Raw genomic sequence first — 24,143 nt, forward strand, 5'->3', positions numbered from 1 at the left:
AGTGCCTAGGGCCTAATTCTTACAGACTTCAACTCCCTGAAAACCTAAAAGTTCATAATGTATTCCATATCAGCCTATTGAAAAAGTATGTGCCTAACCCTAGTCACATGCTTGATGATCAACAAGTTGTAATACCGAGCCAAGGAGTCCTTGAGCTATGACCTAACAAAAGCCTAGATGTTAGGTTGAGATCCAGGACCTTGAGGGAATACTGCATCCAGTGGAAAGATTATCCCGAAGAGGATGCCACCTAGATGGATGAAAATACTCTCAACCAACAATACCCCTAGATCTTCTCGAGATGAGGACATCTCGATTCCTCTAAGGGGGAGAGAATGTAATATTTCTTCAACAAAATATTAAAGACCCTAGATCCTGCGCAAAAGCAATTCGAAGTAATCTCCCGCAACAAGAAAAAAAGTTTGGCCTAAGTGCTCCATCCTCGTGTACCAACAAACACCGACCCCGCATTGTGCATAGGGAACCGTGGCTCAAAACTGTAACCCAGCGCGGGAACTCCCCTTCAAGGGAAAAAGGAATAATCAACAATTTGCAATTTTTTTTATAAACTCCCTCCCCTTCACCCGTTGCATGGCGGGAAGAGAGAGTGTGTGTAGGTGCTTGAGGAGGGGCATGGGAGGAGGACATGCAAACTGCCACCTGTGTGGCCACCCCCACCCCCACCCCCACCCCCACCCCCACCCCCACCCCCACACCCCCCCCACCCCCACCTTATATATGAACCCCCCCTCCCAAGCTTCAAAGGGGAGGGGGCATTGTCAGGAGTTGCCTGCCCATTGATCTGTTGTCGCCACCATATTGTCCGCGCCGCCAGCCTGCTGCCGCCACTGCCACCACCGCCGCCATCATCATCATCATCATCCTCATTGTCATCCTCACCATCGTCATCCTCACCATCATCACTCCAATCATCTTCACCATCACGTCTTTACATGTCATCTATGTCATCCAGAAGCTTGAGAAGCTTCTCTCGACCAAGTTCACCCGCGGCTCCTGGGGTTTTTGGACCGTGTCTTGCAAGGCCCGTTTCCTATGTAGGGAAGGAGATCTTGGGCAAGTAACTTTGAAACTCGTAAGGGAGCCAAGGGAGAGTTCGCTAAGTCAAAATTTGCTTCGTCAATGGCTCCTAAGCAAAAGTCGAGAGGAGCTCACACGGGAGCTTCCACCCAAAGTACGAGAGTGGATGCCGCCCCGATATTGAATGCCCAGGTTCCGAAAAATATTCCCCCCACATGGAAATGATGCATAAATCATGTTTTAATTCACATAGGGAAACTTAAATGCATTGGAAAATCTATATACTTGTTCGATTTACAAAGTTCACTTGCATGACGAGGTACTTGCATTTGCTTACACTTCCATGGTCAAGGGTAGTCGCATTTTTTGAACGTATGATGCATAAGTTAAAAGATGAAAATATGCAAAGGTTTCCTCGTTGCACCACGCAAAGGATAGGGCATTTAACACATAATGCACATATGTAATAACTTCCTGGTTGTGACTCGTGTATAAGTTAATTGTAGACGGTCATTAAATGATATCTAAATAGTTGCAAGGAAAGGAAAAGATTTATGAACTTTGACAAAAAACATATATCATGCAATTCCCATGTAATGATAGTTACATTTTAGGTTGAGTTAAGCAATAAAGGAAGAATTAAATCAATGATGTATTCATTGGCATCTGGTCATGTAAGAATGACGCATCCATGCATAGAATTCTTTTATCAAAATTCACAATTGGGAAAGGATGCACCTTCATTAAAATACAAAAGCTTTGAATTTAATGCATAAAACGTAGGATTTATAAGAAATGGTTCTGTATGTCAACCAATACCGTATAGGGCAAGGAAAAGAAAGATCATTGTAGATCCTATAGCTGCATAAAGGCAAAAAGGACTATGGTCTTGAAATTGCATATTCGCATGAAAGGATACAACTCATGCATCTTGCAGTTACTTCCATCTTTTAAGGAAAGTTCTTGCAAACTTTAGAGGGGAATATTTGCATCCCTAAGGGAAGGATCATCTTTATTCGTAAGACAATTAGATCAATTAAGTAAATAGCATGTAATTGTAACTCACATGAGATTCATAAAGGCATATGACGAACACCTCAATGTGCTAGATTAGGTTAAGTTATGTTAAAATTCTGCTTAGTATTACACTTAGGATGCCGATTTAATATTTTCGATCTTAAAGGTCCTACCCACATTCTCAAAATGTTAGGATTATCTAAACGCCCGTGCAAGAATGATCTAGGGTTCTCACCCTAAGGATCAGTTGACCAAATGCTAGACTTTCGCAAGGAATTTAGGGACCCTAGGGCCAAAACATTTATTAGCCTAGTAAGATTAGGGTTTTGGATTGGGGTCAATAGGACTCCCAAACCCTATATCATGATCAAGAAATACCTTATGATGGGAGATATAAGCCCACAAGTTATGTACTGACACCTATCTCGTGCAACAAGCCTGCAAGGTCATATGCTCTTGCATCTAAATCACAAGATAAGTACTTCTACACCTTAGACCAAGATTGGCGAGTTCTATTTACAAATTAGATTCTCTAAGAAATGAGTAGAGGCCCCACTACAACACTCCCTCTTGGGAACTATTTTGTCGAGATTAGGGCAGTGGTGAATTGCCAAGAAGAAATTCGACCAACCAAGTTTAGGACGATGGGGTTTTCCAGGAGCTATTCAACTATAATATAAGGAAACCTAAGGTAGTGACAATTTGGGTCAATAGGGTATAAACCCTAACCCAAGGAAAAAGGGTAAACAAGCAACCTAGCTTGCTAAACCTTTGGGATCTTGCCAAGTCGTGAATGATCCAAGATCAAATGCTGGAAGTATTCGGGGGGAAGGAATCACACCTTAGCAGTTGGCCATACGAACGACCATTGGAATGTTCGTGATTGTACACTTAGGTGCACTGTTTGTACTTCTTTGCTTAAGGAACTAATTCAGGAAAAACAACTAATGTTTCAAGTTAAAAGCCTGGAGGGAGAGGCAGTATCAGTTACCTCCGACTGTTTGCTTGACCCTATCGAAGGGGGTTGTTAGCCGCATCGGGTACCTGGACCGAACCCGCCGCGAGAGGTCTCTCCATGGGTGCTACTTGGAGCAGGAGGACGCTTGGGTGCCAGGGGAGGGTTTGGCTGTAAATTCCTTACCTCCGGATCTTGCACAAGAGGCCAACGTGACTCGAATTGGGATCTCGAGGTGCGTATACTAGTCAACGGGTGGAACTTGGAATAGCGATCCTTGTGGATTGTTGGGATAGCCTTCGGGCAGGATATTTGATGTATTCCAAAGACTAAGATTAATAAAGAACAAATGTTGAAAAAGGAACTTGCTTGACATTGTTTTTCTATGTCAGTGCCTAAGTTATGTGAAGGAACTAGTGTTTAATTGGTTAATTAAGGAAGCTGTTTTTGCTTATCGAACTAAATGTGGTAGGTAATTAGATAACTAAGAAATCCGAGGAAAGTGCAGTGGACGTGACTATGGGTTTGTCCTATGGAAGGGTGGTCCCGGTTAGCTAGGAACTTTTCTCGAAGGAATTGGTAGCGAAGTAGCAATGACCTAGAATCAATAGAGTTAGAGTCCCGATTTATGCTGTTTTAGGGGAACGGAATGGGACTATGCCTTACGGGCAGAGAGATCGAGCTTCACATCCCTCTCGTTTCCCATTCTCCTTGAACCAAGTGTAGTATAAATCTGCTTCGACCCTGATGCTTCTGCGCAAAGTGGTTCGTCTGGGGCTCTCGACGCTAGCTACTTCCTAGGAACTTGACTTTTAGGAAAACCTTGATTCAAGTCGGTCCTAAGTGGGAATGGCCAGATGCTTCTGCTTCATGTGACAGACTCGGGAAGATCTTGTTTGCAAACCTTGTGACATTACTTGTGAGTGCCAGGCGGCGCTTTCTAGACTCTCTTCTCGATGGGCTGCTAAGACGTGTCCTACAAGTGGACAAGGGGGACATGTTACAATTTTATTCCTTCATAGGAAAGCTCTTGGCTTATTGAGACCACCCAGCCATAGGCCCAGTTCCCTGGAGAGCATAGTTTTAGTTATCTAATTACCTACCACTTTAGGTTCAACATATAAAAATAACTTCTTTGAATCATCTTTTGATATAAATTTGTTATACACATTTTATTCACGACAAATGAACGTAGTAAATCAATTCCTTCTAAATAGTTTCTTTCAAAAAAAAAAGACATTTAAAATCGTTTCTATTCAAAGTATTATTCTCTCCAAGTTTTGTTCACCAACTAGTATTGAAACTTCCAAACACTATCTCGAAATCAAAGGGTAGTTGCTAGTTTGTAAGAGCCTAAGGAGTTTATGACCATAGTCCCTTGGTATCCTCATCTCCTCCTGCCGATTAGAGCTTCCTACTACAAGACCTTTCATGTCATGATTGGTCTAAATTGACTAACGCAAAACAAAAATAGAAAAACCCCTTGGAGTATGTTTTATTCACGCTGGCCTTGGTGAGGTCTAGCACCATCAATAACACTATCTCGTCGATGTTCTGTGTTCACCAGAATACTGCCTCAGTCAGCGATCTATACTTAGTCATCAATCTTTTAGCTTGAGGATCCATGAGGGGCACTTGGTTGATGGTATTTGTGGCTTCGTTTGTAATTTTTGTATTCGTCGTTCCTTTTGTAGTAATTGTGTCTGCAGTGTTAATGGCAGCTCCTGCCTCCGCTACCTTCGTAGCTTTCTTCTTTGAGGCCATGACGTTTGATTGTGTGATCACAAAAAAGAGGATTTTGGAGAAGGAGCTTGGAGGTAATTAGATTGACGGAATTTTTATTAATAGGGAAAAAAAGCAATCACTAAGAATTTTGAGAAATTGAGAAGAGTCTTGATTCCGCAGGGGGGAATAGGATAGAAGGGATAGAGGAATTGAAATTGAGAGCTCATGGAGTATCCTCCTTGTCTTCTTGATGAGGAATTTATGTGCTCGTGCTTCTCTTGCCTCACTCTCTCTTGTTCTATACTTCAGAGAAGAGCCTCTCCGCTCTTTCTCGAACTACTTTGAACGGCTCCCCATGCCTCTTATTTATAGCTAAATTAGAGAAGAAGGGTTGTGGCTAAGAAGAAGAGCTCTTTATGGAAGGGATCTTGGAAAAATCACCAATATGAAGCTTCCAAGATGCAATCTAATGCTCAGACCACAAATCTGATGGTTCCGTTGGCTCTGAAAGGGGAGTAAAACCCTCGGCTTCTATCTTCTACTCCCCATTGCTGCCTATAAACTGTGATCGCGATGCATATGATTTTGTCAATCCTTCTTTTTCTATGATATCTCCAAAACTGGCTAAAAAAGCCACTTGCTTTTCTTTGCATGATACCCTATTCTAGAAGTTTCCATAGTTTTTAAGGATATTTACAATAAATAATATCTAAAATTAAAAAAAATGCTAGTTTTGTTCAAAAATATAGTATTTTTGGATCATCCATACTATAGACAGTGACACTAATGACTATATGGCTCAGAACTCTCGTTTAGACGTGGTAACTTTCGTGATGGGTGGCTACAGTCCTTGTCAATTTGAAAAAATGTTGGGTTATGATCCTTGGGTCTTTTTGCTTGAGATCTTCTCTATTTATTGATTTTAGAGTTCTTCAAGTCCACTCTACGATAAGTCAGGAAGATGTCTTGTCATAGGGAGCTCTAGTCAGTAGGACGAGGTGAGGATACTAGGGGGCTTTGGTCATAAACTCCTTAGGCTCTGAGGATATGATATCTCAACTTTGAGGAGCATAACCTATTTTTTAATTTTTCCATGATACAAAGCAATCACAAATGTTGATTCACTTTGACATGTAATATTGAACATGTAATCTTCTATCCAAATCCCTGACAACATCAATGATGGTATGTTGTGCCATTAACTCCTCAAAGTGCATGAGTGTATGATGAAAGTAATGTTCCCAGCGTAGATGAAGAGAGTATGCAGATGGAGGGGTCGATATTGTGGAGGGTGGAGGGTGAAGAGGGCTTGGAGCTTGCAAAGAAGACATGCACGGGTAACGTAGATGAAAAGACAAGAGGCCAATAAATTTTTGAGAATGCAGTGGACTCCTCTTTCTATGGTGACCTATCTAAAGACCTTTTAGTGTATGTGGAGCTGTGCCAGGAGGTTGATATGGGGTCATAGGCCAAGTCATTTTTAAATCTGCTTGCTCAATTAGTTGATGATTCACTTTTAAGGATACTTTAGTATATATGTTTTAATTAGCATCATTTTAAAAAAAGTTATATTATCATACTTTACCTAAATCTTTATATGGATTATGCTAACATTATTTTCTGTATGTGCAGGCTACATTTGACGATACTCAGAGAGTAGGACGAGTTAAGGTATGACCGATGAGGAGTTGCAGGAAATATTGGCATGTATGTCTCCAGATTAGATGGCCTAATTCAGAGATATGGTGGATTTGGAGACTATCATGGACATCATCATGCCATTTTGTAAGGTCTACTTTGAGACAACTAATGCTTTCATTTCGAGAATATGAGATCAATACTCTAGATTGGCCCCGAATGGAGGGAGTGGTTTTGGGGGGTGCTACGTAGATGTGGATGGTGTGAGCCCACGGTTGGTTGGTTCCAGAGATGGATGCTACTCCTTGATCTTGTACCAATTCCAAAGAGGGTGGCTCAAGTGGGTGTTGAGACACTAATGCAATGTCTCTGTCTTGTCAATCTAGTGGATACTTGTCACCTCTAGGATTTGTCATGCCTATAGGGACATCTACTCTCATAATGTGGGTTTCGCTCAGCCGTCTGCAAGTGGCACCCCTATGGGTGCTACTCCGAGAGATATTATCCCTGTAAGTAGGCTAGATATATACATGTCTCTTGGTTATGCCTAGGAGCATGGTCGCAAGTGAGAGAAGACACACCTTAGATATACCCCAATAGGGTATGGATACCTTATAGGTGACATGACAAGTACTGTAATCATGAATGATGAGGGGAGGAGGGTGATGTCTTGTGTGAGAAAGTTGTACCAATAAGTATTTAGGCACAATGTTTTGGACCATTGGAAGAACATACCAGAGGAGAGAAAGGTTTATGTAGTGGCATCTTTGCATAAGGAGTTCCCAGTACCTACGGCGGGCAGAGAGGTTTTTCACTAGGTGGATAATGGAGTGTATGTGTGCACACATACATGTTACATAGACGATTAGATGCACACAAGTCAATCAAGAGTGGTGTCTCAAAGCTCGAGTGGCTAAACACAGAGGATTGGTGGAGACTCAAGGAGGAGGTAGCAAATTCTATAGGATGATTGTGATAGCAGCAAGAGATAGTGTGCAAGGGCACAATTGGAGGCAAGGGTCATGCATCATCTGGGAAGTGGCAACCACATGACTTATTTGGAGGACTTTATAAGTTCTTTTTTGGTTCTTCTCACTTTCTTATTTGAAATATCACTTGTACTTACAATCGTGTTTCTAACAATGCTATTTTATTTTCATTGTAGTATTCCATCATAAACCGTGATCCCATAAGTTTGAAGACTCGATATGCAGAGAGACATGGTCTCACTGTACTTAACCATAGATCATACATGCTTGGCTGCCTAGTAAGTCAATCCTCTTTCTTGTTGGCAGTCACTAATTTTTTTAATGATGCATTATGAATAGTGAACTAATGTCTGCTTGTTCATTTTGTAGAGTCCGTTTGATGCTCCTTTGCATTAGTATGAGCTTTCAAATGGCGAGGATTTGTAGCACATGCTTGGATTCATGGAGCACACATCATCTTATTTTTTGATCCTGTGATTTGTGCATGCCTCTCCCATATAGCATTCCTTTGATGTACTTATCATCCTTTGTAGAAATTCGCACTTTGCGATATTTAAAAATAGATTTCCATGTTTGTTTTGACTCTCCTCTCCATGGTTCCATGTAATTTCATGAGTTGTCATCACTAGTTTTGTACTTATTTTATGAGTTATCAGTCTTGTGGTTTTAAGTAGTTTTTACACCCATATTGACGATAATTGCATATCTAATATATAATTTCTTTACATAATATTATACAACACATGGTGTGATGGTTGGGAGGGCAACTACTACCCTGCCACAATTTTTTTTCTCTATAATCATTGCTATTTGCATTTGCTAATTTACTACACGTGTCGCTGTTAGCGTCACGACTAGCATCCCTATTCGCATTGTAAAAGCAATGCTAATTGCGACGTAATAGCAATGCTCTCTGTGACGAATTTTTAGGCACGCTCATACTGTTGCTTTTAGCAATGATAGGGGTAGTTTTTTTAATGAACATTTACGTCGCTTTTTGAACTTTAGTATGAGGCCTGTATCTTGTAGTGAAAATATCCTTAAATCACCATAGACACATCCCAATACATTGGGGATTGAATACATGACCAAACAAGTATCAATGTTTGTACTGTATGTAAGTAATAGTAGTGCTAAATACTCTTCCCACATGCCATTTACAGCCACAGTTCACTACTATAACTAGCATTATTTTAGCCCAGATTTGAGCATTTAATTCCCATTTACATCCACAAAACATATTATATTCATGGACCAACATTCAAGTATTTACGGGTACCAAATAGGTGTCAAGGTGCTCCAAAACTTCATGCATAAGCTGTCATATATTCAATTCAGATTTCAACCACATTCTAGACATATTTCAGCATGCTATTACCAGTTAAATTTGAGTGTTGGACTCTTCAAATCCATGCCAAAATGCATGAGAATAAAGGCATATACATTGCCAAGCATTAGTAGAAATCAGTAGAGGCCAATATAGCTACCAGTGAGCTACAACCAAGTAGATGTATGTTGTCCATGTATAATTAACAATAGACTTGCTCTATTTTCAAGCCAATGTTTGATTCAAACATCCCAAAAATAAGTTGAGTACCAAAATACCAATGCTACGAAGCTTTCTTCAATCCCTGACAAGTTGTTTATCAATAGTAGAGTGTGTTTATGGCTACCAATATCTGAGTTCTGAGCTTGAAGTTAGGAGCTGCACTATGACCTACAAAAGTTCATGTGTTGGAAACCACCATTGGATTAGTTGTTGGAAGGTATGCTACTTGTGGTTTATCAATTTACAACCTGTTGAGGCTCCTAGAGGTGTTCTCTACCACTTGAATGAGCTTTGTCGCATGAGCATTGAGGAAACAAAATAGCAGCAACGTAAAAATGGTGACCTGCATAGATTGCACCAGTTTGGTGGTTATCTAGGCTTCAAGCTTTGATATCATATTAATATTTAGAGGGAGAGAGAGACAAAGACATGGAGCTATAACAGAGAGTAGTGTACTCTCATTGTTCTCCACTTCTCATTATTCCATAATGCTTACTAAAGTCTAGTCACACATAATTGAAAACACACTAGGTCACTAATTGACCGTACCACAAATTGGGGTTGAGTCTGACCAACTAAATTATTACAATAGACGTGGAGAGTGAGAGCTGTCTAGATGAGATCGATCATGTCGGTGTGTGATACTGATCAAAGATTGATTCTCAACAATTCACTAACCCCAAGGCCTTCTCTATGACCTCTGAGCTAAATTCAACTTTCACTATCCTAGTGGCATCTCCCTGTCTGATTGTCACAACACCACTATTCTTTTGGATATCAAAAATTTTGAAAAATTTGGTGCATTTGCTATGATCAATGTCTTGACCCACCTTCTCCATGTAATTAGAAAGATTGCACTATTCTATTGGAATGAAATGGACAATGAAGTGTTTATGACCTTTAAGGTCAGTGGATATGGCTTCTTCTTTTAGGGTTTTGATAGGCAACTATCTTTTCAGCTCATGCAACTCAAGGAGTTGACCATTGCAAGAGATATTGCATAGAGAGTAGGCTTACATAATGAGCTTCCAAAGCCCTATACCACAGGGTAAATTGTGCAGCACAGGAGACAAATCTGTGTATAGAATGTAATCGGTGCAATTCTGAGCAGCGACATGGGAAATGCATAATGCCGAGCAAGGAAGAGGAAAATATCATGGTTTGATGTGCTTTCCTAAAGTGCCCTAAGTAGCATAAGATTTTATCAGTTGAAGGCATGAGCTATCTCCTATTCTTTGGCGACAGGGTGCTACTTATGGTGGCCATGAAAGCTCTAGTGAAGGTGAAGGTGAAGTTGGAGTGGGAAATGAAGACTTGAGCTGATAGAAAGCTGGGCAAAAGTAAAAGGGAGTTGGAGAAGTAGAGTGAGGAGCTGATCATGCTCAGGTGAGCTCTGATACCATGTGAAAATATCAGATCTAGAGCATGGCAGGAGCTATGGAGGTTGGAAGACGAAGACTAAATTCATGTTGACATGGACAATGAGTAGACAATTAATACACAAGCAAATTAGGTTCCAAGATGGAAGCTTAGACTCATAAAGACAATCTTGTGTATTGGACTGATAATGACAATGACACTAATTGAAAGAGGAAAGCATCATGATATTGCATTCATCATTGTGAAAGTGATAGTCAAGTACAATGCTTTATAGAAGTTGGGTTGTTCCACTCTCCTCACCATGCATATGGGATTTAGGACATCTCTTCCTAGAGCACACATCATTTGTTATTTCTCAACACATATATACCTCTTCTTTCAATTCACCATGCAAGAAGGTATTAACATCCATTTTTTGCAAACTCCAACCTTTGGCTACTGCCAAAGCAATCATAGATCTCATAGTTGCTATCCTAGCAACATGCTATATGTTTGAGCATAGTCTTTTGCAAAACTGGCCTATCCTTATACCTACTAATCAAACCATTTGCATTATGATTGATTTTGTAAACCCACTTACAGCCAATAGCTTTCTTGCCCTTAAGAAAGGGTACCAAATTCCAAGTCTTATTGGCCTCTAATTAGCCATCTCCTCATCCATTGTTGCATCCCAATGAGCATGACCAATAGCATCCTCAAAAAAAGTGGGCTCAACATCCTCAACTATCTTCACCATATAAGCATAATGGTGAGCTACATAACCTTCAAAACCAAATCTTTTAATAGGGTATCAGACCTTGCTAGACATGTGTACCATTGGATTACCCAGTGGAGCCTTTACACTACTATGTGCTCTTTATACACTTTGTGTCCTAAGTGAAGGAATACCAAGCTCATAATTTAAACTCTCTGAACCACTAAAATCTCCATCAAATTCCAAATGACTAGTAGATGTATCATTACTATCTAACACTTTCTTCTTTCCTTTGTCTTTACCTGCAACACTTGTATATCCATCCGAAGATGTGGGGCTACTTCTTAGTCCCCAAACCAAGGGCTAACTATAGGTGTAGTAATAGATGATGTTTTTGATCCACTAAGGCTATGTGATTCTTTCTTTTCTTTCTACACATAGATTTCACAATCATTATCATGAATAGATGCATACCATCATTATCATCATCTAATACATCACCAGTAGATGCATACCAATTGCTCATCTCATAAAAAATAATATCCTTGCTTACTTTGAACTCATGATGACAAGGTTATAACAATACCCTTTTTGCTCTAAAGAGTATTCAATAGAAATACATTTTTCTACATTTAGATCAAGCTTCTTTTGTAGCTCATCTAGCACATGAACATATGTAAACATGTAAACACTTTCAAGTGTGATATTGGGATTCTTCCTTGTTGTAAAGCATTCTTCGGGGGTCATCCCATGAACTGCAGCTGTGAGAGTTCTATTCATAAAATAGATAGCAGTATGAATAGCTTCAAACCAAATAAAATTTGGCATATTATTTTCAACCATCAATGCCTGTGCAACTTTTGTAATATGTCTATTTTTTCTTTCTACAATCCCATTTTTCTGTGGGATATACTTGCAACAAGTAAACTTTCTCTTTATCCCATGAGATCTCAAGAAGCCATTAAACTCATTCGAGAGGTACTCTCCCCCTCCATCTAATCTCAAGCACTTAACTTTCAAGCATATTTTTGTTTCAATAGCTACCTTGAAAGATTTGAAGTGCTCAAATACATCACTCTTTTCTTTCATGAAATATTGAATAATCATCAATGAATGTGACAAAGTATTTGCCACCACCAAGAGATACATAGGCCCCAAAAATTTGTATGCACAACATCAAATATATTTCTACTCACATCTTTGTCATATGAAAAGGGTTTTCCTTCTCACTTACCAAACTGACATGCTTCACACACTATATGAAATTCTGCAACTCTAAAAGTAGAAAACCCTGTAACTAATCCTTTGGATTGTATTAATTTCAACCTTTGCATGTTTGCATATTCAATACATTTATATCATATTTCAATATCTATAGCCACTCCTTTTCCTTTAGCATACAATAACATTCATTGTAGAAATTTCAACATCTAAAGTGAACATGCAGACAAATCTACTTCTTTTTACAACCAATCTACACTTATCATTAAAGTCTTTTACAAAACAATCTTTTGCATTAAATTGAACTTTACTCTACCATTTGGCTAACAGACACTAAATTCTTTGTGATTGATGGCACATTAATATATCTAACAAACTCTTTGTCTGGCCATGATGCAAGGACAAGGAAACCTTTCCATGTGTGAAATTTGGTGGCACGAATCATCATCCATATGCACATAACTTGGATTTTGTAAGTTCTACATTTCTACAAACCATTCAACATGATTGGTCATATGATTAGATACACTTGAATCAACATACCATACATCATCATGTGTCCCTTTTCTTGTAATATCATTCATCACATGTTACATAAGAAACAAATGCTCATTTTTGTCTTCATTCTATCATGAGGACAATCATAGTTTCCTATCTTCAATTTACCATTGCGGATATAATTCTTCTTAGCATAACAATGGGCTGCAATATGACATGCTTTTTCACAATAATGGCAAACAATAGTAGAATTTCTAGAACCTCTGTTCTACCATTCACATCTTTCTCTAGCTCCGTTTGCTTGTAAAGTTTCTATGGCCTCCTGAAACCTACATTTTACCAAATTACTTATTTAAGTTGTTTTGCTGGTTATCACTAGCACATCCCATACCACGACCTCTTGAAGAGCATCTTCCACATCCCCTTCCTGAACTTTAGTAAAATGCTTGGACCTATTCACCATTTCTTTCAAATGAGTCACACTACATATTGATCTCTTCAATAATCATAAGAGAGACCAACTCATCAAAATTTGGAAATGACTTTTGTACATATATAGAAGTAACAAATGATTTTCAAGCCTTCTCATTATTAAGGCTACCCAAAGTAGATGAAACCACATCATCATCATTAGGCATTGTATCGATCATTGCTATAGCATTTGCAATGTTGCTCACCTTTAAAACATACTCATTGACAATCATTTTTCCTTTCTTCAAGGTATTCAACTCTTGCTTGAGTTGAATCTTTCATGCCTTTGTATTTACTGAAACATGTTCAAGCTACATGTGAAGTTTTTGCATTTCTAATATGTCCTAATGCAGATAACCGATACATCACCTTTTTGTCTTTTGCATTTCATTCTTTCCATGTCTTTAATTCATCTATAGTCACAAGGATACTCAACTCTAGCTCCTTTTCTGCACTTGAATAAACTCATAAAGACCCTTTCAAATGAGAAAGTTTGTCACACGAAACTTCCATGAAGGGTAGTTGTTCTTGTCTAGCTTCTCCATGATGGGATTTTCACTGCTCTTTGCCATTATCACAAAAATGATACAAAATAATAAGCAAGTCTTAGCAAGTCTTTTGCAACCTTTCACAACAAGTATACAACAATACGCCAAGTAGCCTTTTTCACTGATTGCTTAATAGTATATGTAACCTACAACCTATTTGCAAATAAAACTTATGTTTGCTTCCTGGAAAATACCTCAACAATTACAAATCAAAATTTGCAACTTGTGCACACACTTTTGGTCAATATTGTCAAAATTAATATATCCTGAAAATATTGTCTATAACCTTGCAACTCTAAAATGAAGCACGAAACGGCCTCAAATGCCTTTTAAAAATAGAGGGAAAGCATTAAAAGGTATATTCATAGAATATACATTTCTCTACTTCTTGCACACCAAATCTCACAGCAATCTCAGATTTTTACTTTGCCCTGCTTCTGATGTCTCCACATGCACTATCCAAAAGAAAGAGTCAAAGAATGGGAGAGCTTCTTATCGGTTGCTTGCTTGCTCAAATCCTTGCTTCTTCTTCTTCACTTCAAACTTTAAATCAAGCCTCTCTCAGTGGCACCACTCTAATACCATGTCAAAATTTGCATGTTGGAGGGACTTGCTTGAGTTGTTGCACCAAACACACACCATACACATAAGAGGAAGCTCACTAAATGACATTTAAAAAAAAGATGGAGGAAAAAACGTTTTGTTGCTGGTTTCTTCCTCTTTTTCTACATGCAATACAATATACACAAAGTATAGATAAGATATAACATAAAGAAAAGTGGTCTACCAAGTCAAACAGTGCATAACTTACTATATTAATTGATTGGTGCTATAACTATGCAAGATGTAGATAGGTGCAACAAACTAAATACAATAAGTGATAAGTCAATGGCCATGTGAGGACCATAATGATCACTTACGTGCTAACTGTAGACATGCTGACACATGTAGCCACACGGTCCATCATCAATGTCTGCACGTGTTGAGCTTGCCATGTCAACATAAGGGTGGTCCATACGATCAATGCTGAGTCTTCAAGGGTGAAAAATCATTTTCACCTCCACCCCAACGACACTCACCTAGCCCCACTTGGTGTAGGGGCATGTCCCACCACCACTGAAAGCCAAATTCTAGTAATGTTGCAAAGTATTTCTTCCACCTTTTACATTTAATGGTCTCTCTCTCTCTCTCTCTCTCTCTCTCTCTCTCTCTCTCTCTCTCTCTCTCTCTCTCTCTCTCTCTCTCTCTCTCTCTCTCTCTCTCTCTCTCCCCTTCGCTCTCTCAATTAAATCAAATTTTCTTCTTATCTTGTTGGTCATGACTCATAGACATAAAAAGGTAGAGATATATTGTATTTTTATTAATAAAAAATGAATTATTTTGTGTCTGAAAGAATAGAAATATTGCTTGAGTATAATGAAATATAAGCATATATTAATGCATAATTGAAACTAACATGAGAGCCACATAGGTTTCTATCTCCTAGCCCATTGAGGTCTATGTAATTATCAAAAAATTTGAAATAGGGGATTTGAGAAATACACATGCCATAAAAGGTTATAGACAACATGTAAGATTCATTAAATATGAATATGAGACTGTGAACACATGGGAAATTTATGAAGAACCCATAGGTATTGAAAAAAAAACTAAACCTAAAATCATTGGGTTGAGATATAATGCTATATTATATAATCCATTAAGAGGGTAGAAAAATAGAGAAAGGTGGTCACTCGGTTGTGTCGTCAGCCCCTACATTCAGGATAATTTTACATCACCATATTAATGACCACTCACATTATCCAAAAATATTGCCAAGTCATGACTTTTGATCTTTCTAGGGGCTATGGTGAAGATTGTGCTTATAAAAAACTTGTGTATTAAACAAAACCAGTGCACAAAATGAAAACAAAGTGGTAAACTTGAATATTTTTATTTTCATACTTAGCTAAGATTTCATGTATGTATATAGATAGTCAACATTGATGTTTTTGGTTTTCTTGGTCAGACAATTCTTGATCTAGTGGCATTCTTCCAAGAAAAGAAGCAAGTATATTTTTATACAACTTCTCTAATGCTATCATTCCTTGCTTTCTTATAAGACTCTTTTTATCAAACTTCATCTTGCCTTAGTGAAAGAACTTAGATGATAACTTGGGCACTTTAAAGTCTTGAAGTGGTGTCTTTTTTGGGAAAACTACACTAGTCCTTGTGTTTGATTATTGTTTCATACTTATGCAACATGCCCACTAATCAATTGAAATGCTTGAAAGTGAGCATCTTGCTTTACTAGAATCTGTGGATATTAAGGTTGTGGGCCCATAGATGCAACCAATCTTTTTCTTATGAGAAATTTGATTAGTTTCATAGAATAGAGTGACCATAGTTAGCATCTCTCATATTAAACTGCTCATTTGATGGGACCTATAACCCTTATCAAGGTTAGTTAATATCTAGATAGCCCCTAAATGGTAGAACCCATTAAAGAACACGAATGCTCATCTGAACATTTTTGTTTCTAAGGCCAAGATGCAACTATCTAAGTTTGAAAAAACCATCATAATATATGGCGATTAACTACACTCTCAAAAGGGACTCCCAATTCCAAAGCTGTATTTTTTATCTTTCTAGCAAACCTTGTGTCAACACACATGTTACCAGCTCCTTCAAGTCCACTAGCTTAGCATACCCCCCCCCCCTTCCCATATCATCCCCTCCATAGTAGGGGCTTATTAATGGATTGCTCATTCTCTATCATGATTGTACACTTATGGCATACTAGACAAGACAACAAGGATGCACTAGATAGTTACTTTCTTTTAGGTTTCACATGGGACTTGACATATAGATTGTTGTATATTGATCTATATCAAAGGCCAATTTAGCCTTTAATATATGTTAATACAAAATTATTTTCCTTTCTCACCATGAGACAAGATACTCTAAAGACTTCAAAGTTTCTGGCTTTTAATATGAGACTACTGATTTTGAAGAGGAAGGAGGTGATATTGGGGGATTTCTCTCCCTGCTTTACTACTCTATGCTAATGGCATGATCTTGATATTTGACTCACAAGTGGGTATTACAACACCATATGGAAGCATTAGGCATTCTTTGCACACAATTGGACTCTCATGAGACTTGATGAAACCAAGATTGGTATTTTAGAAGTGGATTATGAGAGAGTATGTGATTGTATCTAGAGATTGATATGAATATATAAACAAAAGCATGTGCCATATACACAATCTGGATGCCTTCAAAATGAAATTTGAGCCTTTACATCTTTAAGAAGAGGTCCCTATAGTAGTGAATAGACAACTTGCTGGAAAAGCAATCCCTATTGAATAAAAATCTCCATAACTTTTGGTAGAAGTATCCAAATCGAGTGTGCCACATGTCAAAACATAGCTACCAATTAGTATGTTGACCTTATATAGGTGGTATAGTTGTAAAAACTAGATAGAGTAAAAATTATTCTAAAATAGAGTACTATCTAGGCCTTATCTACACCATAACTAGCTCACTAACCATCTTTAAGTAGGGAAACTCATCCAATATACAATTTAGTCTCTAAGAAGCTTTCTCAAGTGGAAAATCTCTCCATTTGATAAAATACTGAGTAATATATTGAGAGCGAAGGTTCTTCTCACATTGCCTTATGATCTCCTCATGGATATACTAACCTATGAATGAGTCCTTTTTCATCAATACAAAGCTAGTAATCAACTATTTTCACTTGAGTACGGTAAAAGGGCTTGGGCTGACTTACATGAAACACATTATGCATCTTAGTAGAAGAGGGTAGTTCCATTCTATATGCCAAGTCTCCAATATGCTTCAAAATTGTATAGGATCTATAAAAACCTATGAGAAAGTTTATTATTGGAACTATCCTTTAATGTAGAGTAATGAGACTTGGGTACTTTCAACAAAACTAACTCTTGTTTCCAGAAATTTAAAGGTCACTTGATCTCATCAGCATACATATTTATTTGGTCTTAGACCATCCTAAGATTTATCTTACATTGTCAAAGAAGGTTCTGCATTATTTCTAATTATTCTTTTCCATAAGAGTTAGATCTTCTCATTGAAAATGACTATGGGTAAGGGCACCCTATAACCATACATAGCCTCAAAGGTTAAAATCCTAATACTAGCATGGGTAGAGGTATATATAAGCAAACTCAGTTAAATGCAACTAAGAATCCCACACATGCTGCACATTATGAGAGAAATGGCAAAGTTAAGTCTGCAACCACTTATTTACCCTTCTATTTAGTACCCATGGAGTTGCATATCATGTGCCAAAATTTACTAATGAACTTTGTATCCCTATCATGCACAATTACTTGTAGTAATTCATGTAGTCTAAAGACTTGCTCCATGAATTGACTAGCTAAACTATACCTTTGTGGGAATAAAATGAGTAATCTTGGTGAGTCTTTCCATCACCACATAAATGCTATTTAGTCCCTTTTTGGTTGTAGGTAAGCCAGTAATGAAATCCATGGTGATATGCATCCATTTGCCTTCAAGAATAGATCATGGTTGCAATTAACCACTTGGATTATGAGTGGTTTTCTAATTTTGCTAGCAAGACATAGACTTCATATCTCTCCATAATCCTTTTCAATAAATTATTTTTTAAATTTTTTATCATAGGTCTTAAACACTCCAAAATGTCAAGTTGTAGGTGAAAAATGCAACTCCGCTATAATTTTCAACCTAAAGGAAGAAGTACAGGGAATAACAATGTTGCCATTAAGCCAAATGTGGCCATTTTAAAGCTAAAAATGTGAGTCTTTCTCCATGGAGCCTTGCTATAATTTCTAAAATGCATGGCTGAGCTAATCATAAAAAAGATAGGCCTCCTTTAGTTTTTGAATCCAATCACTATATAGCTTAGTCATAGTTGAAACCTTGGATGCCCACATCCTTGAAAGAGAATCAACTACTATATTGCCCTTGCTATGCATATGACTGATATCAAAATCATAGTTTTATAGGGTAGCCACCCACCTATATTGCTTAAGAGTTAGATTTGACAAGGTAAAAAAGTTCTCTAGGACCTTGTGATCACTTTGAACTCTAAATTGACTTCCATACAAATAATGATAACACTTCTTTATCCAATGAAGAACAACCCATGATATTTCTTAGTTATAAACATTTATAAACATCTCATTATCCATAAGCTTGTGACTTTCAAAGGAAATAACTCAATGCTCCTTTAGCAATATAGTCCCTATACCATAGCCACACATGCATCACATTGTATGGTAAACTCTCTAGAGAAATCTAGGCATATCAAAATAGTAGCAAAAGTAAGAATTTTCTTTAACTTATTGAGGCTATAATCTATAAGGACATCCCAAAATATGTCTTCCTTGTTTAACCTGTCAGCTAAAGGGGTTGCTATAGCAACATAATGCTTAGTAGACCTATAGTAGAATGATGACAAACCAAGAAATCGTCTAAGTGTAGTAGTGGTAGGTGTTGGCCAATCTCTGACACATTAAACTTTCTTTGGATTGACATGTATCCCTTTCTAACTAACAATACGGCCTAAGTACTTTATCTCTATCTACAAGAAGAAAGACTTTTTCTCCTTAGCAAAGAGTTTTTGGTACTTAAATATATCAAAAACCTTCCTCATATGTGAAAAATGGTCCTCCAATGTCTTAATATAAATTAGTATGTCATCAAAGAACATAATGACAAACTAAAAGAGAAAAGGATACAAATCTTATTCATCAAACTCTTAAAGGTAGCCAGGGTATTGGTAAGCCCAAATGGTATCACCAAGAAATGTATAAACCATGATTAGTCCTAAAAGATATTTTAAACTCATCACCCTCTCACATGGAAATTTGATGATATCCTAAAATCAAGTCAATCTTGGTAAAGAACTTAGCTCCCTTGAGCTCATCAGAAAAATCATCTACTCTAGGAATCAGATACCTATTCTTCACTATGATTTTGTTTAGATCCTTGTGATCAATACATATCCTAAAGGACCCATCTCTCTTCTTTACTAACAAGACTGGCATAGCATGTGGTGAAGAACTAGGCTCAATAAACCCTATCTCTAGAATCTTCTTGATTTTTCTTGGCCACTTTTTTGTGCTTACTTCTAGATAATTTGTAGGTGGCTTACTGATTGGCTTGGAATGTGGTTCTAAGTCTAAAGGGTGATCCACTGCTCTCTTGGAAAGTAATGAACTAGACATATCAAACAAATCTTTGTACTCCTCAAGTAGAGCTTTTAAAGCTAGATGCTCAACTAAATCCTTGGAATGCTAATCTTGAACCTCTTTATTCACATGTAAAACAGAAATATGAGAGCGCTTCTTATACTCCTTGAATTGGTTAATGGTGATAAGCTAAAATTTTGATTTACTAGGGATTCCATATAGATGGATAGGTTGTCCATTAATGGTAAACTGTAGGGACCTAAAATGGGCCCGACACTGGCTCTCTCGTACTAGCCACACCTCCAAGGCACAGACACGCCACACAGCCTCGCGGCCAGGAGGGTCTAAGGGTCACACTACACTAAACTCTAATGTTGATCTTGCATTTGTAATAGGACATATTCCAACATTTACCTTCCCCTATTCCTCAGAGGGAGATGCCATACACATCCGTATAATATACCACGCATCACATACATAGGAGGCAACCTCTCATTTGAAACACCAAGGCCTCACTGCAGCTCTCCTACATCTCGGGGATTGGCCCCTTGATGCGCTGCCTCAACATAAAAACAAGCGTACAAACTCCACTCTTTGATTTATTGAACTATCCAAGAGTTAATATTTCCTTACTGAATTTACCCCAAGGAACCACTCATCTATTCTACAGCAAGGACTTCCTCACACTCTCAGCATTGGTCAATGTTTAGCATGCAAGTGCTATGCATCCAAGATTTTATACCATGTGGCATGCAAAATGAACACGTGGATGCCTATTGTGCGCAAATATTTTATTTTAAAGCAAATCAACAAAGTGGAGTGTAAAATCAATCCTTCAATGATTTCCAATCTATTCGTTGTTGCTGCATTGCTAAAGACTAACACCAAACTTAATCATGCTACTAGACTCTTAACCTTAAACAAAAGATCAGACTTTACTTCATTTTCCGCACTTAAACACTTCCACAACCCTTCTTCCTCCCCTACTGCTAATGTGTTGCATCATTGCATAGGTGTAGGGTGTTGTTTTTGTCATTTTTAAAATGTATAAAGCAATAAAAACACACTAAAACATACAAAAAAGAGTGAGCTGAGGTTGTACCTCATGCCTCAACCTTGCCAAACATTCACATACATTAATCGTATTTTTCTTTAAATTTTAAAGTGCAAAAATCTAAATTTTCTCATTTTTAACTATTTTTCCATTTATTTTCATAAAAATAGGTTATTTTTTATCTATGATTATTGATTAGTTATTATAGCTAAAAGATGTTTTTAATCATAAATTTTTCCATGCCCATATCTTTTCCCCACCTAGAACCAACAAAACCTTCATTTTTACTCTAAAAATGCACTTTGCAGGTTATAATTTAATTATTGTGACTATTTATCATTACATTTTTGCATTTCTTTAATGCAAAACCCTCAATTATGATGCAAACAAGATCCATTTTTTTTTTTGCTCCATATGAATTTCATTTAGACTATCAAACATAAAAATAAGCAAATTTCCTTTATAAAAATGAGGCATACTGCTTATGCACATGTTGCGGGTTTTTTAATAATTGATAGAACTGCCAATGGACCATCCGACGATAATTTTTTAGTGATGAACACCTTCCCTTAGCCTCCTCTTGATCTTGGAGCAATCCGATCACCACCGGACAAGCATCCTTCAGTCCCTCTTCTTCTTGATTTCTCCCACATGAACTGCCGTTTGGAAGAGAGAGAAGGAGGAGAGAGAAATACTAGATTCTGATTAGACCATTTGGGCAGCCATTTTTGAAGGCAAGAGTGGCGATGGGGAGTGAAAATCTTCTTTATCTTGCTGCCAAGATTGGTTGAGGGGGTTACATTGAGGTGGGATATGGCTTATAGGCCCCCTCCTCCCCATTTTTCGTCGCCTGTTGCCGCCATGTCTTCTTCTTCTTTTTTCGCCCCAAAAAAAATGCCCCCTCTCTCCCATTGCGTAAGTTTTTTGGGGGGGTGGAGGCCCCAAAGGTCACACCCCTCCACTAAAATATCAATTTACACTACTTCCCTTTTGGCTCTCCGCTTGTCCGACATATGATTTCACTCCCGAAAATTACTACATGTCTGTCTCGAAAGTCCCTCATTGCTAGGCACTTCCACAAGTCTCATCAGACATCCCGAGAAATTATGAAAATTCAGCCACCATTGCTTGGTGGATCTTTAAAGCAATTTTGAAACCCGTCTACCGCTTGCCGCTTAAAATCGACCCAATTTCCTCTATCACCTTCGATGGAGTTTAAATTTCCCTTGAAATTTGGATTTTTTGGCAAATTTCGAGCACTTTTTTGGGGAAAAAATCCACCGCTCATTGTTGACCATGGGAAAGGGCAACTCAGTCGAATCCCACAAACAAACTTGTACATCAACACAACCACAAAGAGCATCAAGCTAATACAGAAAATACTCAACAAAACACATCACATCACTCACCCTATCCCCTGTCAAAACCAAGGCATGAAATCCACAAGGAGTAGAATGAGTATAGTTTGACGACAGAAAGCCTAAAGCTAGTCACTAACCAACCACTCCAATAGGCCCAAGCTAAAAAGAACTATCAGAGAGGCCATCCTAAGTGGTAGTCTAAACGATGTACCTAATTGAGGACAACTCAACTAGGAGCTCCTACTAGGTGAGGACTCTTATAGCTTGATCAAGAAGTATTTCCTTTTAGCACATTTTTCTTTTTAGGCTTTTATTTTTCCATACTCGGGCTTGTAAAAAGGAGGGAGCTGTGCGTATTGACCCAAGGAGAACAGGGCATCAATCTCAAGTCTTGTCTCAGTATCCAAGAACCTACCAAGCCCTCGCATGGCGACACTTAATCCTTTTCTAATGTTTACTTTTATTTTCGCTCCAACCTTCTCTTATTCTTATTTTTTAGCTAGATGCCACCCCTGGTAAGACAAGGCATTGGCCCCAGGTCTTGTCTCGTCCCAAGGACCTACTAGGCCTTTGCAAGGCAATGAACAACTACCTAAGGAGATTTTACTTTCTTTACTTTTCTATTTTTATAGGGGTTAGAACCCCTTTTTACACACCTCCATAATTTTTATTTCGAGATCCATGCAGGACTTGCTATTCTCTTGATATTTAACTGTAGGCTTCTCTAACTGGCTCACAACTAACAGAAACTCCTAGAACGGCCGCCTAGCAAGTCAGTAGAACAGGGTCACTAGAACTACCTTCTAAAACATGTCTTTTAGTGCCGGACAATGCCTTTGTAGGAGGAAATGACTACTCAGACCTCCCTCAAACATACCTAACCTAAACCTAGGACTTCATGCCTTGGGTGCCAGTCCCTAATAAACAAAAGAAAGTAACCCTTACATACACATATCCCATTAGCTATTGAAGGAAAAAAGAATCGGAAAGGGGACGAAACCACGTAGAATGGCCACAAGAAGCTCCTCTGCAGCAAAGGCTTCCTCCAATGACTTTCGTCAAACTGTATGATGCAATCACTAAAATAGAAAACCATTAAATGTACCTACACCAAACAGATGTATGGCCCTCTTGGCCTAAAGGAATAAAATATGTAGACTTGACACAACCGGCCCTCCTAGCCTAATGGAAATCAATCATTAAAACCCCTTAAAGCAATCGGCCCTCTTGGCCTAAAGAAATACAATAAACCAACTCATATACATCCCCCCTTGGAAGATTTTATCAATAAGCAACAAAATGCTCCATCCTAAGGAGAAAATAGGGATCTTGTCTTAAACTAAATGCATCAAATTATTAACCATACCTCCTGCATAAATAGCGAGAGGTGTATGCATAACATATCATCTAACCAACCTATGAGTCCACGATAACAAAGGAAAATTGGTCTCAGCCACCCTTTGCATCACCCATGCTAACCATCGCTTGCTATATAGGGCATGTTGTTGAATGTCAAAATGACTAAATTTTTTGGTTACTTTTTGTTGTTTTTGAGGTCTGAACGGTTGATTTTTTATGGATTTTGAGTGATGGTTAGTTGTTTTCAAAGTGTTTGAGAGTGTTTTGGATGATATTGAGTATGTTTTGGAAGCTCATGATGATTCTCAGTAGAAATATGAGGTTATGTGATGTTCTGATATGTTCTATTGAGGTTCTGATTGGTTTTGATATCTTCTATTTAGCTTCTGTTTTGTTCAGATTTTCTTCTGTATGAAGCATGTATTGATTATTGATGAAGGTTGAGGTCT

The sequence above is a fragment of the Lygodium microphyllum genome, chromosome 12, assembly GCF_053477565.2.
Source record: "Lygodium microphyllum isolate KBCC chromosome 12, Lygodium_microphyllum_v1.1.10, whole genome shotgun sequence".
In the NCBI taxonomy this organism is placed as follows: domain Eukaryota; kingdom Viridiplantae; phylum Streptophyta; class Polypodiopsida; order Schizaeales; family Lygodiaceae; genus Lygodium; species Lygodium microphyllum.